At 29.4% G+C, this 14,815-nt stretch overlaps 1 protein-coding gene across 2 annotated transcripts in view; it reads left to right on the forward strand.

The window, feature by feature from the left end:
* Positions 1-1,538: 1,538 nt before the first annotated feature.
* Positions 1,539-14,815, forward strand: part of LOC122270573 (uncharacterized) — a 38,675-nt gene continuing 25,398 nt past the window's right edge. Inside the window, exons 1-2 of one of the 2 annotated variants that reach the window (XM_087158433.1) lie at positions 1,659-1,977; positions 7,224-7,282. The gene's annotated coding sequence lies outside the window, so the exon portion shown is untranslated. Of the gene's footprint in view, positions 1,978-7,223; positions 7,283-14,815 lie in introns of both variants that reach the window. The other variant, XM_087158431.1, reaches the window with a different exon arrangement.

The following is a 14,815-nucleotide window of genomic DNA, read 5'->3' on the forward strand; positions in this document are numbered from 1 at the left end:
GTATTCCCATCGTTGATGCATCCTCTCTGCCGTAGAGCTAACGATGAGAGGTTTATGTGGATTTCTTACCTCTGCCGCGCAAATATTTCGCTGATACCTAATTCAAAAATTTTCTTGTCTGAGTTGGGTCCTACAATTACGAATTACCTACAATTATCCTATGCGAATCCATGAATTTTCTTGTTTTCTGAGTAGGGCCCAAAATAATGGGGCAGTGGTGTTGAACATGGATAGAGCAGTAAATTCGGCGTGGATCGGCTGTTCAATGATGGTGATAAAATTAACTACTAAAAAAAGTTAAAATTTGATTTAGTATAGTTTTTATAAGTAGAAATGACCCTATATACATTGGAAACACTGAGTATGCTGTTCTTGCCTGAATATTGTGAATAAACAAGAGTGCAGCGTTATTACGTCATGAAATCTACCAATCATAGCGATGGAATAATTTTACCGGTACTTAAAAAGTAATTCTGGCAACATTTCAGCGATCCGTTTTTAGGAAAATTGTTATCCGAAATCATAATTGTACAAGAACAAAACTCAAAACACCTATATCTTTTTGAATTTACATAATAATAATAATAACATCATTTATATAATTACGAGGGTTTGCTTTAGCTATACTGAAATATCTCCGATAAATTCGTCTTAGTAATAACAAATTCAAGCAAAGTGAATTTAAATTGTCACTGGAACTAACCCATATTTTAATTCCTACATGACTATTAACGTCACAGTGCTAAATCATAATACGCATATTTTATTGTATTCCGGAACAAAATTATTTGCTCCGAACTACATGAGATTAATGTCCCTCTCTTGTAGATATTTTTTTGACAAATGTTACAAATGTTTTTTACGACACAGTTCTAATTTTTATGTTGCGTACCGGAAGCCGTATTTACAAAGTTATTAAGTAACAAAGTTATTTAATAAAGTCATCGAGTACCGACTGGTATGTGCGGTGGCCAGAGGGCTGACCTTAGGTCAGAAAAGTCATGGGTTCGAGTACGCTTTCGGGTATTCTCCCTCTATAGTCAATCTGTCCTTATGGTTTCGGAATGACGTTGACCACTTACAGGGTGCATGCTGTTAAAAAAGAGTTAAAAACGCAGACCGTTGAGTACTTCGATGGCATATATTGCTAAATGTGGAGGATATCATAAATAAAATAAAGTTTTAAAAAAATGTTTAAAAAAAGCTATTAAGTAAAAGCGTAACTTACTTAAGTTTTTTAAAGTAATGTGTAAAAAGTAAATAAAATCGGTTATTTAAACGGAACAATTATAAACCGCTCTTTCATATGCGATATTATCCAAAATTATTTATATTTTTTCTGATCAAATTTGCAATTTCAGAAACTTTCATCTAAAAATTTAGATTAGCCATTGTTATAAAAACAATGCCAGTAAGAATTATATTTATTTCACATTTTACTATTCGCCCTTTTAAAAAAAAATTCTTTCGCCGGAAGAAACGTCACGCCGGTCATTCACAGACGCACCTTAAATAGCCCCCTACTTCCGAAAACACCCACTACGCAGACTCAGTAGTGGCTATATAATAACAGAAAGCACCTGCCAACCACGTCCAGGTAGTAAGCAAAAAATAAAAAAACATGCGAGTTGAGAAAACGCAACAACTTCCCAACCGGCAGACGATCAGCGAGTGCAGACAAGTGAGGACGAAGCGATAGAGTAGTGTTTGTGTTTGACAACTGAACTTGAAAAAGAACTTATTTTATAATTTTTCTAAATTCAAGTAAATTTTAATTAATTTTTGGAAGAGGAATCAATATCATTTATTTATGTGTGGTGCAACTTTCAACTATAAACTTACATTCATTTAAGAATAATAAATGAATGTCAAGAAAAAACAACTTTATTGTGTTTTACGGAGCTTGGATAAACTGAAAGAAAGAAATTTCAAAAGAAAGTTTTCGTTCCTGAAAAAAGATACTGAAAGGAAAATTTGGTAACTGATTTTCATTTGTTTTTGGAAAATTTAATTATAATATGTCTGATTTATTATTGATTTCCCCAAAAAATGACAAATACATAATAGCTTCATAAAAAGTAAAAATAAATAAATAAATAAAAATAATAATAATAATACAATCTGATCCAAAATAAAGAGTATACCAACTTGATTACACGAAATTTAGAAGAAATCTAATCTCTCTTTTAAATATTGCGGTTAAGGAATTACGTTTTATAACAGAATGTTAGTGAAAATTGAGTTTGTACTATTCATTTTATAAACAGTATATGTATTTATTTTTTAATATTCGCTTTGTTTTGTTTATTATCACCATTAATCATTTGTATTTAATGTACACGTTTAAGTTTTTGTTTATTTTTTTTTTAAAAAATCTTTCAATCGCAAATGTTTACAAAGATATTTTAACTAGTATGGTACTAACATTCCTATATGTGGTTTGTTTCAACTTGAATTTTTTGTGTGTCTAATACTTTTGTTTTAAAATGAATTAATACTCAAGCTAGAATCATTACACTTTAAAACTGAGATGTTCTTACCTGCGACATCACGACTTAATAATCTGAATTCTTGAACAATCGAGAGAAAAAAAAAAGAGTTCCCTGTTCATAGAAATTTTCTAATTGTTCATCGTCTAATATTTTTATACTTATTTTCAGCAAAATGTATGCCTTTAACAGTCTGCATCGAAAAATAATTTTCTGAAATATAACAAAAGTTCTTCTTAATTAAAAAAAAAATAATGATCAACCCATGTCACTGATCTGTGCTCATGAAGAATAGACATGAAACTTCATTTCTCTGGACTCATTAAAAAGTTTGTAGATAACAACATAGAAATACGATCAATGAAAATATAAACGAAAAATTCGTATATTAGTTTAAAGGTGTTTAAAGTCAAATTTTCTGGAAAACTTGTCTCGTGGTCTATATGTCATTCTAAGTTAACACGAATCTCTCGCTAGCAATTGAAAAAGTTGTATCTCTTTTAAACGTATAGATTAAATCTACATATAGTTAACATTACATATAGTTAACGCTACAACATATAGATAACACTACAACTAAGCAATTTTAAGTTATTATACAAATATAAAAACACTTGTCATAATTTATGTTAAATGCGTTTTTTTTTTCATGCTATGTGAAATACGATAAAAGCAACTCGACTTGTTGAAAATGGAATTTTATGATCTATATTACTTAAAGCTTCTAACAAAATCTGTTCCTAAATAGTCATAGACTGATCTTTTTAGCTTTTTAGATTCATTTCTTATTCAAATCTTAGCAAAGTATATTAATGTAGAAATCAATTGGATATCAAAAACTTAAAGGCCACCCTATTTATTTTATTTTATCGCCGATTAACAAGCGATCTGTGCATTGATTTGCGATTCCATTTCACTCCATAACCGTTTGTTTTAGTACTCAACTCAGAAGACAAGGGAATGAATTATAGAATCACAGGAAATTTGGAAGGGGCCAGGTTTGAATTATTCAGTTACCGTGGTTTTCTTCACCACGGTTCGCAGTGAACTGATTGTAAAGGCAAGGTTTTCAGAGCATCACTGGCCCCCTATCACTGTACGAGTGGGTAAACACTTTAATCTGCCTGCGTAAGGACTGAGGGAGCGCGGTATCGGTCCTCATTAAACTGTCCTACCGTGAGGTGCTCGATTTCGCTCGCAGGTCGTCGGGCTACCCCAGCGAAGGAGCCATCATCTCATCAAGGATTAAAATTGTGATGGCATATTTTCAAATCATCCTCCAGGACGTTCCCCAGACCGTCGCCAATAGCCCATTGTGTAGTTATAGGGCGGCGACGTATGTGCAGGGAAAGAAAGAAATTATAAACGAAGCATAAGAAATTATAAAGAAAATTGTGTACGAAGAAACATTCTTAAAAAGAGTGTGAGAGAGCCAGAGAAATTGTTTCAAAGCCTGGTAGATATTGTATCACAATCAAAGAATCTTTATAAGTCATACAAAATCATTAACCCAAACTAGATCTCCTTAACGGCTCAAAGGTCTTTTTTTTTTAAAATAAATAAAAATGCTTAAATATTTATTTTTAAGTAAAACGCTGTTAATTTTTTTTAAGTTTCAAAAGGAGGGGAGAAGCATTAAAGGTGCTCGCATAAAGAGTAGAATTTAATTAGAACACAGGAATAAGAGAAAAATGTTTTTTTTTTTTTTGAAACAGCTTCCTAAGATATTTATTATTTAAAATTAAAAACAATTATTTTAGCGCTTTTAAATGAAAGATTATTAATTGGTTTTTTATTTTAAGTTTCAAAATAAAGAATTATAGAACCTTAATTTTCATTTTTCGCTCCGCGTTGATGATTCATCGGTTAAGAACCCGACCTGTGATTATCTTTAGAGTGTTGGCTTTTCAATATTTATAAACCAGTTATACTCTTAAATTAGACATATTTAGATACAATTGTGTGATTTTTACTCTCTTACTTTACTAGTGATTTAAATTTTCATTTCAAATGTTGTTCTGGGCAACACAAAAGTAAAATTCACTATTATATAGTTTATAGCACCGTTTATTGACGAGCATGTAGAATTGCTCTCTTTTTTACTTTGAACTAGGTGCAGAACAACCGCATCCGGCGTTTGGTTTAGATTTTGCTAATAAACCAATTAACAAGGCAGCGACCTGAATTATATCTTTTTCAACGTGATTTTTGTGATTTTTATGAAAAAGACGAGACACTAACAAGATTCAATAACAGAAATGAAACTTGACTTCTATGAAATTTTAGGTCTTAGAAACTACTTGACTGATTTGGTTCAAACTTTGCACTTTGTCATTTTAAATTAAATTGTTTTAAATTATATAAATATTTGTAGGCCTTACATATTAAAATTTTCGTCAGCTATTTATTAGCTCAATTGTAGAAAATTACTATTTAATTATTAAATAAAATAATGATTATTAAAAATTATTTTTTCGAACGATGCGTTTGCTCGCTCTCCCAACTTAACTAAGGACACCACAATTTTTAGATATCTCCCATAGTTTGAATGTTACAAATCTAAATCTGAGAAGTACGTTTTTCCGCAACTTAACAAATAACGAGCACTTAATAATTAGAATATTCGAGTCAACCCCTTTTAACACTTTTATTGCCGATCACGCGATATCGCATGACGAAATTCTCCCCAACTGTTTGTGTCAATAAAACAGATCACAAGATGCATATTATTATCCAACTGCTTTTTCAGAAAATAATATGTTTTCTCATGACAATAACACATTACTTATTTAAAAAAAAAACGAAAAAATACTGTAAAATTTACTGTAAAACTTATTGTAAAATTTAAAAACTAAAATGGTTGCTAAATTACGAATATTTAACTTTGATTTTATCTTTATTCAGGGTTCGCATGCACCTGGAAAAAATTAATAAGTGGTATCAATTTTGTTATAAAGAAGCTGAAAATTTCTTCTTTTTTTTTTTCATTATTAAAATGAAATTTCCTGTCTGCCACCTTCAGAATCTTTTGATATTTACTTAGAGAAAATAACAATTTCTGATAGCTACAAGCATAATAGTGTTTAAATATTATTTCCACTTTTTAATCTTTCCCATGTGAGTATGAACCCTGTTATAGATTACCACTCTTCAATGATTAATGTAACACCTGCACCTGTCTGGTAGCTAACGTGTTAAACCATTAAGATTTGGTTCTTAGTTCGTGAAAATCCACTCAAAACAACAGAAGTTATTTTTCCTTCCGAATATGATTTGATTTTGTCCGATTTTGTGCTCAGCGATTTTCTGGTGAGTGTCTCGTTTTTTTTTATAGTAAAAAGAAAGAAATAACAATAATTAAAAAGACACGATGCAACACATTTATAAATGGGGTAGTTATTCAGTTATTTGTTTTATTTGCAGCATCTAACACAAAGCTGGATATGCCACGCCGAACTCTGTGTAAAAATGAACAATTCTATGAACTCGAAGTAATACCGTTTAACGGCGTTATAATCATATATTCTCAAAATTTCACTTTGTGTTAACCCAAATTTTAACTTTTGAATTGGAATTTGTAAAATATGACGGGAAAATGATTAACATTGAATCTAAGAACGTAACTAGATTTCTAATGAATTACATAAATCCGAAACATTTCACAAACATCCGAAACTCTATTAACTCTACATTTTAATCATTTTCCTTTTAAATATCAGCAGGATTAATATGAAGCGTGAAGTCATGGACAATCCGGGCTCTCCTGTGGCACATATTTAAGGAGTCCTTAACATAAAGCTTATCACTCACTTTCAAATGAATTAAAGTTAATTCATTAATATTTTTCTTAGCATATTCTGCCTCTAATCTCTTCAATAACTTTTAAATATTTTTTAAAAACACGTTCCAAAATTGAAAATATCGAACAGAAATGGGTGCGCCATTTCATGTTATTAAATATTTATTGCTATCGCACCTCAGTTGTATTTCGAACATTTTATAAATAAAAATTTCGAATGATTGAAGACTGAAAATGTTACGTCTAGAAAACAAACAAAAATGAAAGTGAAGTAATACAAATTCCGATCCCACACAAAATGAAATGAAAATTATTCATCCGTACTCTATATGTCATCATCTTTTTCCGACATATCTAGCAAAAATAACCATATGCCGCTGATGAATTTGTTTCATTTTTATTTTATTTTATTTATTTTTGATTACCGAAAAACTGTGTCGACAAAACAGTTGTGATTTTTCTAAGAAGCAACCATCTAAATCAATATTTTGTTCATCGTATTCTACCTGATTGACTGATGATCGTTTTTTGCAATGAATTGAATAAATAGATAAATTGTTTTCAATAAATGGAAAATATTTTTAATATTTTTTTTAATTTAAAGTTTTAAACCCACAAAAATTGACAATAGTGCATCAGCATGGTTTAATAAATAAAAAAAGGAAAAGAAAAAAAAATTACAATTCAATATCTGAAATTTTAGAGTTAAAACTTTAATAGAAATGCTTTTTATTTATTTTCTTTTAAACTATTAGTGTCGGTTAGTATTGACCATTTTATTTCAAATTTAATATTTCCAAACTTAATCGGATGACATTTAACTCGAATCTTTATTGTTTAATACGAAGATTATATTTATTATACAATTTTTAATTTAAAATTTTTTTGATCGCAATTAAAATTATGTAAAAAAGCTTATCAAAAATTTCTTTCAGGAGGAAACTAACTTTGGGTAGAACAGTTAAATGACTGAGAGCAAGAAATTTTTGGATTGGTATGAATTCTTTTTCCATTCGCGCAAACAGAAATATGACAAAATTCATTCAATCATTTTTAGAGGTCGTCCAAAATGTATGGAAAAAGTCAAATATCAAAAATCTAAAAATAAAAGTATGAAATATTTTATTACTTTTAAGAGATGCTTTCACTGATACCAAATTTGCATATCATAATTAATGCCCCAAGGTTTATAGTGGGGCTACTTCAAAATTTTAAGTAGGAACCCCTAATTTTTATTGCCAATTTGTATTTTCCAGAAAAATGTCTCACATTTGACAAGCGGATTGCTGAATTTTGGTATATAGGTGACGCTGTCATTGAAAAACAAAGATTAAAAGTTGTTTGAAATAGAAATATTTCGAAAATGACACTTCACATCGCAAATGTGAAAAGAAACCTGATAGATACTTTGTAAAACCTCTCTAACACCGGTTTTGACCCTTTTCCTCCACCCCCAGGTGCTTGGACGACACTCGAAATGATTTGGCGTGATTCGTAAGACCAAGTTTCATAGGTATTTTATGCATCTTTTCAAAATGCATCGTATCAAAATATTTTTGTAATGTATTTTTAGATTTTTTATCCACTATCTATTTTATTGAGATATTTGATTGTTTCCTCACATTTTGGGTGTTATTTTGAAAAACGAGCCATTTTTTCTGTCCACATTTCGAATGAGTAAGCAATATTTTAAAAGGCTTCGGATAAGAGTAGGAGATTATGCTAATTTTTAATTCAAGCCTTTTGGCGCTTATAGCAATCAGGAGTAACTCAATTACTCTAAAAAAAAAGTTCATGGATGGTCTTTCCTGTGAATAAATGATTGCCATTGTTACTTTAAAAAAGTTTGAACACCATCTAAACAAAAGTGGTAAACATTTTATTTCCTAATATTTTGCACCGTGAATAATATCAATTGTTCTCCAGAACGTTCTGAAATACGTTTCAGCAAGAACTAAATATGGGGAAATCTCACTGTACCGAAAATAGGTTTGCTATCTATTTTGCTTCAATTATTTTATGGCAATTTAGATAATTACTATTGACAAAATATTTCATGTATGAGAGACGTTTTTCATTTTCGAATTTCTTGATTATTAATATTCAAAATATTACAATAACAATAAAACCGTGGTTCGCGGTTTTCCGCTGCGTATGACGCAATGCTGGCTAGTTCTTCAAAAAGTCCTCCACAAAGGCTTGTTTGTTCCAAAGCTTGATAAAGGAGTTTCCTTGTCTTCTGGATTGGGTTCAGCATGACAAGGCTATGGAATTGAACATAAATAGTGGTAAGCTCAATAATGGGTCGGCTGTTCAACCCCGGTTATTAAATGAAAGAACAATTTAAATGACTAATAACTTATAGCATTACAAAGTAAAGTATGTTACAGTTATAATAATTTACCTATTGTATTTTTAAAAATACAAAAATTTCTCAACATACATTAAAAATTCTTCCGATTTTAAAATGTAGCAACTGATTATGACTCTTCTGATTTTTAAAAGTAAGCGAACTGAACATTTATTTGATTTATGATGCCCATCCATTTTATCATCCCTGGCTGCAGCCACTTTTCAATAGTGATCCAGATTGTCATTCTCTACCAATGACTTTCCTTTAAATATTGAATCCATAATTGTGTTTGATTATTTATTTGTTGCATTTTAAACAACATTCGATCATCCAAACTGTTAAACTAAGCGAGTTTACTAAGCGAATTATATATTTCTAGAAAGGAAATCCTATTCTAGAAATATATAATTTAAATGGCAGCCTTTCTAACCGAGCGGTGTTTCCGTTTCATCAAACGTTTTAAAGGCATGGAGATAACGGGCTCGAACCTCACCGTAACCCAGAATGTCTATTCCCGCTGCCCTTCTTTAAGTTGTTCTGTCTGTTCTTCAACTAGATAAACGCTCATAAGCTGTTCTCTGTATTGAACACACAAGACTGTGTAACAAATAATTATTCCTTACACAGCAATAATGCATTATTAATGCATCCATTATATAAATTTCAATTCATATTGAAGCTGAGAAGGAATGTTTGTATATTTAATTAATTTTTCTTTCTGATAAAATAGGCTGTTCCATGACCCCACATTTTTAATCTCATTTTTGCGTCGGAATTTATTTCAGCATTATATTTTTATTTATGTATAGTGCACACAAAAAAAAAAAAACTTGACAATTTCATGACTTTCATTTCTGGTTTTATAATCGCATTGTTACATAATAAGATCCAATCCTAATCGTTGAACAGACTAACCTGAAAGATGATTTTTTATTTTGATTTTGATTTTTTATTGTACAAAATCAAACTCAAGAAGATTTTCTCTGAATAAATGCTACTTTTTTTCGACGAGTTTGTATCTCTCCCCTCCCCATCCCTCAAAATGTTAGGGGTTGTCGCCATCTGAAAAAGGGGGTCATCATCATTCAGGATGATAGAGAAAGATGGAAGAAAAAAAAGTGTTTTTGTGAAAGTGAAATAGTTTTTCGCACCTATCAAAAGGGATTTTCATTTAAGTAAATGACATCTAAGTGTTAAAATATACTCACTTAAATACCTAAAGTTGAAAAAATAAAACATTTAAAATTTTCAGTATTATCATGTCACCACTTTTTCCCCGTTCCCACCCTGTAATGTATGATGGGAAAGCGATCGATAATCTCTGACACTATTTACAAAAATCTAAGCATTTTTGAACAAAAACATGACGTTTCTAAGCATTTTTTTCACTTAGGATAAGTGAACTTAAGAATTAAATGAAGTTCTCTTATCCAAAGATAATTCAATACAAAAAAAATTATTATATTTATTATTTTTATTTAAGAATTATTATTTATTTAATTTCATGAAGGTCAAAAATGTGTTGAAATGACAAAATATACAAATATCTACATAATTTTAAAATTTCATCCACTCCCCTGAATCATATTTTCAAGATTGTGGCTACATCATTTTTCGTTGTTGGAAAAACCACTTCTCTGTAGCCAAACATAAACAATTACATTTATGTATACATAACATTTTTTAGCCGCATTTCGAGATTCGAAATTGTCAGAAAAAATTATAAGAATGTCGATTAAAATGTCTCGAATGTCATTAAAATTGACATTTAATCCAATCTGTGCAATTTTATCGCAATTCCGCAGGTATTAGTTAAGGGAAACTATATATCTAAATGAATTTTGTATAGTTAAAGTGAATGAAATGTTTATCAGGACTGCAGTTGAACTTGAATTTTTTCATAATGGAGACAAGTTGATTTAAATGAATTTTAGAAATATTAAAATCGGACACCTGCAAGTGACGTAGTGTGGGTATCGATGCTATTGCGCATGCTCACGGAGCTCAAGTGAAAACAGAATATTCCCTAGCTGAGTTTGAGATATTATTAAATTCCCTACCTGCCTCGATTGTCAATAAATTTTCTTCCCTAGCAGTAAGGAATCATAAAATATCACAAACTGATTTCTTTAAAATTCCGTTTTCCCTTGAGCTCCGTGAACATGCGCAAAGCACCCGAGAGGTCACATATCTGGGTATCAATGATCTTCTTCAAACCAATTATTAATGTTAATATTGAGTGAAAAATTCAGTTTCTCTCTTCACTCATATACATATATAATATTTTGCAATCACCATTCTCTACGTCATGGTTACTCAGTCACCGGTCAACAGATCAGTGCTGGTGAGCGGAAGGATATTTGTATCAGAATTATTTTAAATTTTATTTATATTTAAATAGGTTTAGGCTCAAAGCATTTTTCAGTGTAAAGATTAAGTGTCTTTCGTAATTGTAAAAATTTTACCGATACTAAGTTTCCAGATTCGCGATGAAACACTTAAATATTTTTCTGATCGTTCGAGTTAATTGGGTTGAAAAACACAGCTCTACGTTAACTCTACGTAAAAGAATGAAGCTACAATTTGAATGAAACTACTGCTATTGTTACTATTGAAACCACTATTATATATTATTATATTACATTACACTTTTGAACCAGTTACAATAGTAAAGGAGGATTTGCTCGCAATTGTTAACGTTACTTTTTTGAAAAGCTGTGAAGCTATGGTTAATAAAGACAATCTTTATTATTAATGTCTTTGTTTTTATTAAAATGTTTTCAAATATTTAGTTTATCAAAGCTTCAAACAGCAACTTTTTTCACCCATGCTAGGTTTTAATTATAGAAATATACAGTTCAAAATAATTTCTCTCAACTTTATTTTTTCACGAAAAATCTAGTCAAGCAATCCATGATGTTTGAACTGCTTGAAATTTTCATTATGAAGAATAGTCTAAAAATGATTGATTTGCCGTACATCCACTATAAGCTGTTCATACTACAGTGATTAGAAAAATAAAATGTGATTGATTATTTTAAATGTATCTTGTTAAGAACACGATTACAGACAAAGGTCAATTCTCTATAAAATCCGTTTTTTTCCGCTTAATTGCAAACAGCCTTCATGTTTCATTTACTTTGATGTGTAAAACCTGTCATTACCGGTCTTTAGATAAAGCAGGTTGCAATTTTAAATTGTTGTTTTCTCTTCCTTAGAAAGACCGTGCAATTTGTATTATGTTAAACTGCTTCTGAAACACTATTTCACCTCTATAGCTAAGATCACTTCGATTTTGCATATTTATATCATTTTTTTTGTCCATATTTAACATTATTTAACATTAACCCATTTGTCCATATTTAACATATTATATATATATATATATATATATATATATATATATATATATATAATATTATTTTAGAGAGAGAGAACGCGATTATAGAAAATTATCATATAGTTACTGAAGGATAACAGTCTTAATAAGGATACGCTAAGTAGGAATGACAAATTATGCATAAAAAATTTATAGAGCTGTTTTTCGATAAATAAATAATGGATAAGGTCTTGAGTCCACTTTCGATACAGCTGACAAACATGGATTTTTGAGTTGCGGTATGTTGCCACGAATACGCAAACAACACGATAACGTCAAATAAAGACGTCATTCTAGTAGAACAGGTGTTTAACTTTTATTTACAACTGAATATTTAGAAATAAGAATCTAATTTCGATGCCAGGTTTTACACAAACTACGAAAAAAAAAAATTCTTTTCTTAGCTGACTGATAATTTATCACTAACAAGGGAACACTCAGCATTTAAAAATAATTTTGCTAAATTATCTCTTCATAGTTTTCCCCGTTGATACCAAATTCCTAGATAAAAACAAACAGACTTGTTTCAGAAAAAAAAACAGAATTTGTGAAAAATGAATTTATATTTCTAAATACAATTTTATCGCTTTTATACGTTCCGTTTTATGTGATATAACGATAAACATATGACCTTAGAAATGTATGATTTCAGAAGCATCTTTCTGTTATTTGGAGCATCCGATTCTTCTCTCAACAAATCTTAAATCGAAACTATCTCAAAATATTTGATTACGGATGTTTCAAAAAGTTCCGCATACTTCAATTGCCTGATATCGGTGTATTTTATTTTATAATTTTCGTCAATTAAAACAATTTTGGAAAAGAGCATTCGATAAAACTTGTTTTAAAACAAATTTATCATTATTTTTTATTGTAATTTTGTCTCTTGCACGATCATCTGAGAAGTTGTACGAGATTGGATTCAGGATAAATATTTAAAAAGATAATTTTAAAATTGAAAATGTGTAAGTGAAGCATGACTTTGTTTGAAACGACAATACTTAGAAAAATTGTACAATTCTGTAACTTTTTTAATATATTTGGTAAAATAATTTTATTCAAAATATTAAAAATCGATAACAAAACATATCAATAACTAAGAGTAAGATAAATGTACAAAATAAGCGATAAAGTAAAAAGAATTATTCTTGTCCTATTTCATAAACAGTTTGTTTGTTTTTTATTGGGAAAAAAAATCGGCTTTCATTAATTGTGATGAATAAACTCCTTTATAATCTTAAACTTATCGGGTTTTACAGTATGCTAATGAATTTCTATTTATACATAAATAAACAAATATATAACTATACACAACATTGCAATGTTTGAAAATAATACATAAATAAACATAAAAATAATATTTTATTATTATTAAAAATAATAATTTATTAAAAATAATATTTAATATTAATGTTATTGTAAACATAAAAATAATATTTTATGTTTACAATTACTGACTATAACAAATTTTGAATAGATAATCGAAAAAATCATCCAACAAGGGATAGGGTGTACTTTCTTCGATGTAGACTAAAGCAAAAACAAGGTGAATAAATTACAACTGAAAGTGTATGGGCAGACTACAGTTTCAATTCTATAAACAGAAACCTTCCTCAGAGTCTAAACTTCAAATGATGCTGAAGAAGTGTTAATTTTTACTTTTCTAACTCCGTTTGACGTTAAGACTCTGAGAAAAATTCTTATTTATAGGACTGAAACTATTGTATGTCCATTCATTTACCTTCAGTTGTACATAATTTAACTTGTTTTCTGCTTTTAAAAAAAAAAAAAAAAACTTTTTTTTTCTTTCTCTTAGTTAGAATAAGTTTTTATGGCAGAAAGATGAACAGTGAAACTGCGTAATTGTATTATATAAATTTGACCCTGAATTCAACATTTCAGCATTGTAATGATGAGCAATTTATTCATTGTTACAGCAGGAAAAAAAGAACAGATTTTTACGTGAAAAAAAATCTATAACTTTCATATCATAGAATACACTCGGTTTGTTGAAAAAAGAAGATACGTAAAAACAGAAATGCAGCATTTATTTTGAAAAGAAACTTGAATTCAAAAACCACATGAAATTGCGTAATTCTCTTTTATTTTTTGTCTAAACAAAGTGACCTTCCGATACGCGTGAGTAAATTTCATAGTTTTATTCTTGTTTTACTTTGCATTTAAAAGTAGGTGTTTCGGACTGGGTTTGTGAAATAGAAGAAAATGTGTAGGTCATGGGTTGGAACCGAAAACCAACTTCGAAATGTGTGCCAAGTTACAAAATTAAATTATATAGAAATTTATAAATATCTGTTATTCAAAAGTGAAAACTTGATGTATTCGGAAATAATCAAAGTACAGTAATTGCAATATGAAACTGTGAATGGAATAAAATAATTTGCTTATTTCTAAATAAAATTTTTGTTGAGAAACAGTTAAAGTGTATCGAGATGAAAAAGAAAATGATTGAAAATAAAGAAGTGAGAACCTTGATTTTACGCGTTTACATATTTTGCACAAAAATGAAACTTTTGAATAGATCATTGAATGATTTATTTTATTAAATCAACTGAATCATATTTTGTAATAAGAAAATTTTAGATTCATACGAAACCAATTTATACAACCGATGAAATTTTCTTCAGTAGTGCCTGTCAAAAAATAACTTAAAAAACATAATAAGAACGACTCTGTTGGATATTGTCTAACTGTACATTTTGGATGCATAAGAAACCAAACTACACAAACTGTGAAATTTTTCGACAACTTTTCTTTTGTAATTCCTTAAAGAATGG

Source organism: Parasteatoda tepidariorum, chromosome 1 (genome assembly GCF_982258835.1).
Source record: "Parasteatoda tepidariorum strain Cologne lab strain chromosome 1, Ptep-v5.0, whole genome shotgun sequence".
NCBI classification, from domain to species: Eukaryota; Metazoa; Arthropoda; class Arachnida; order Araneae; family Theridiidae; genus Parasteatoda; species Parasteatoda tepidariorum.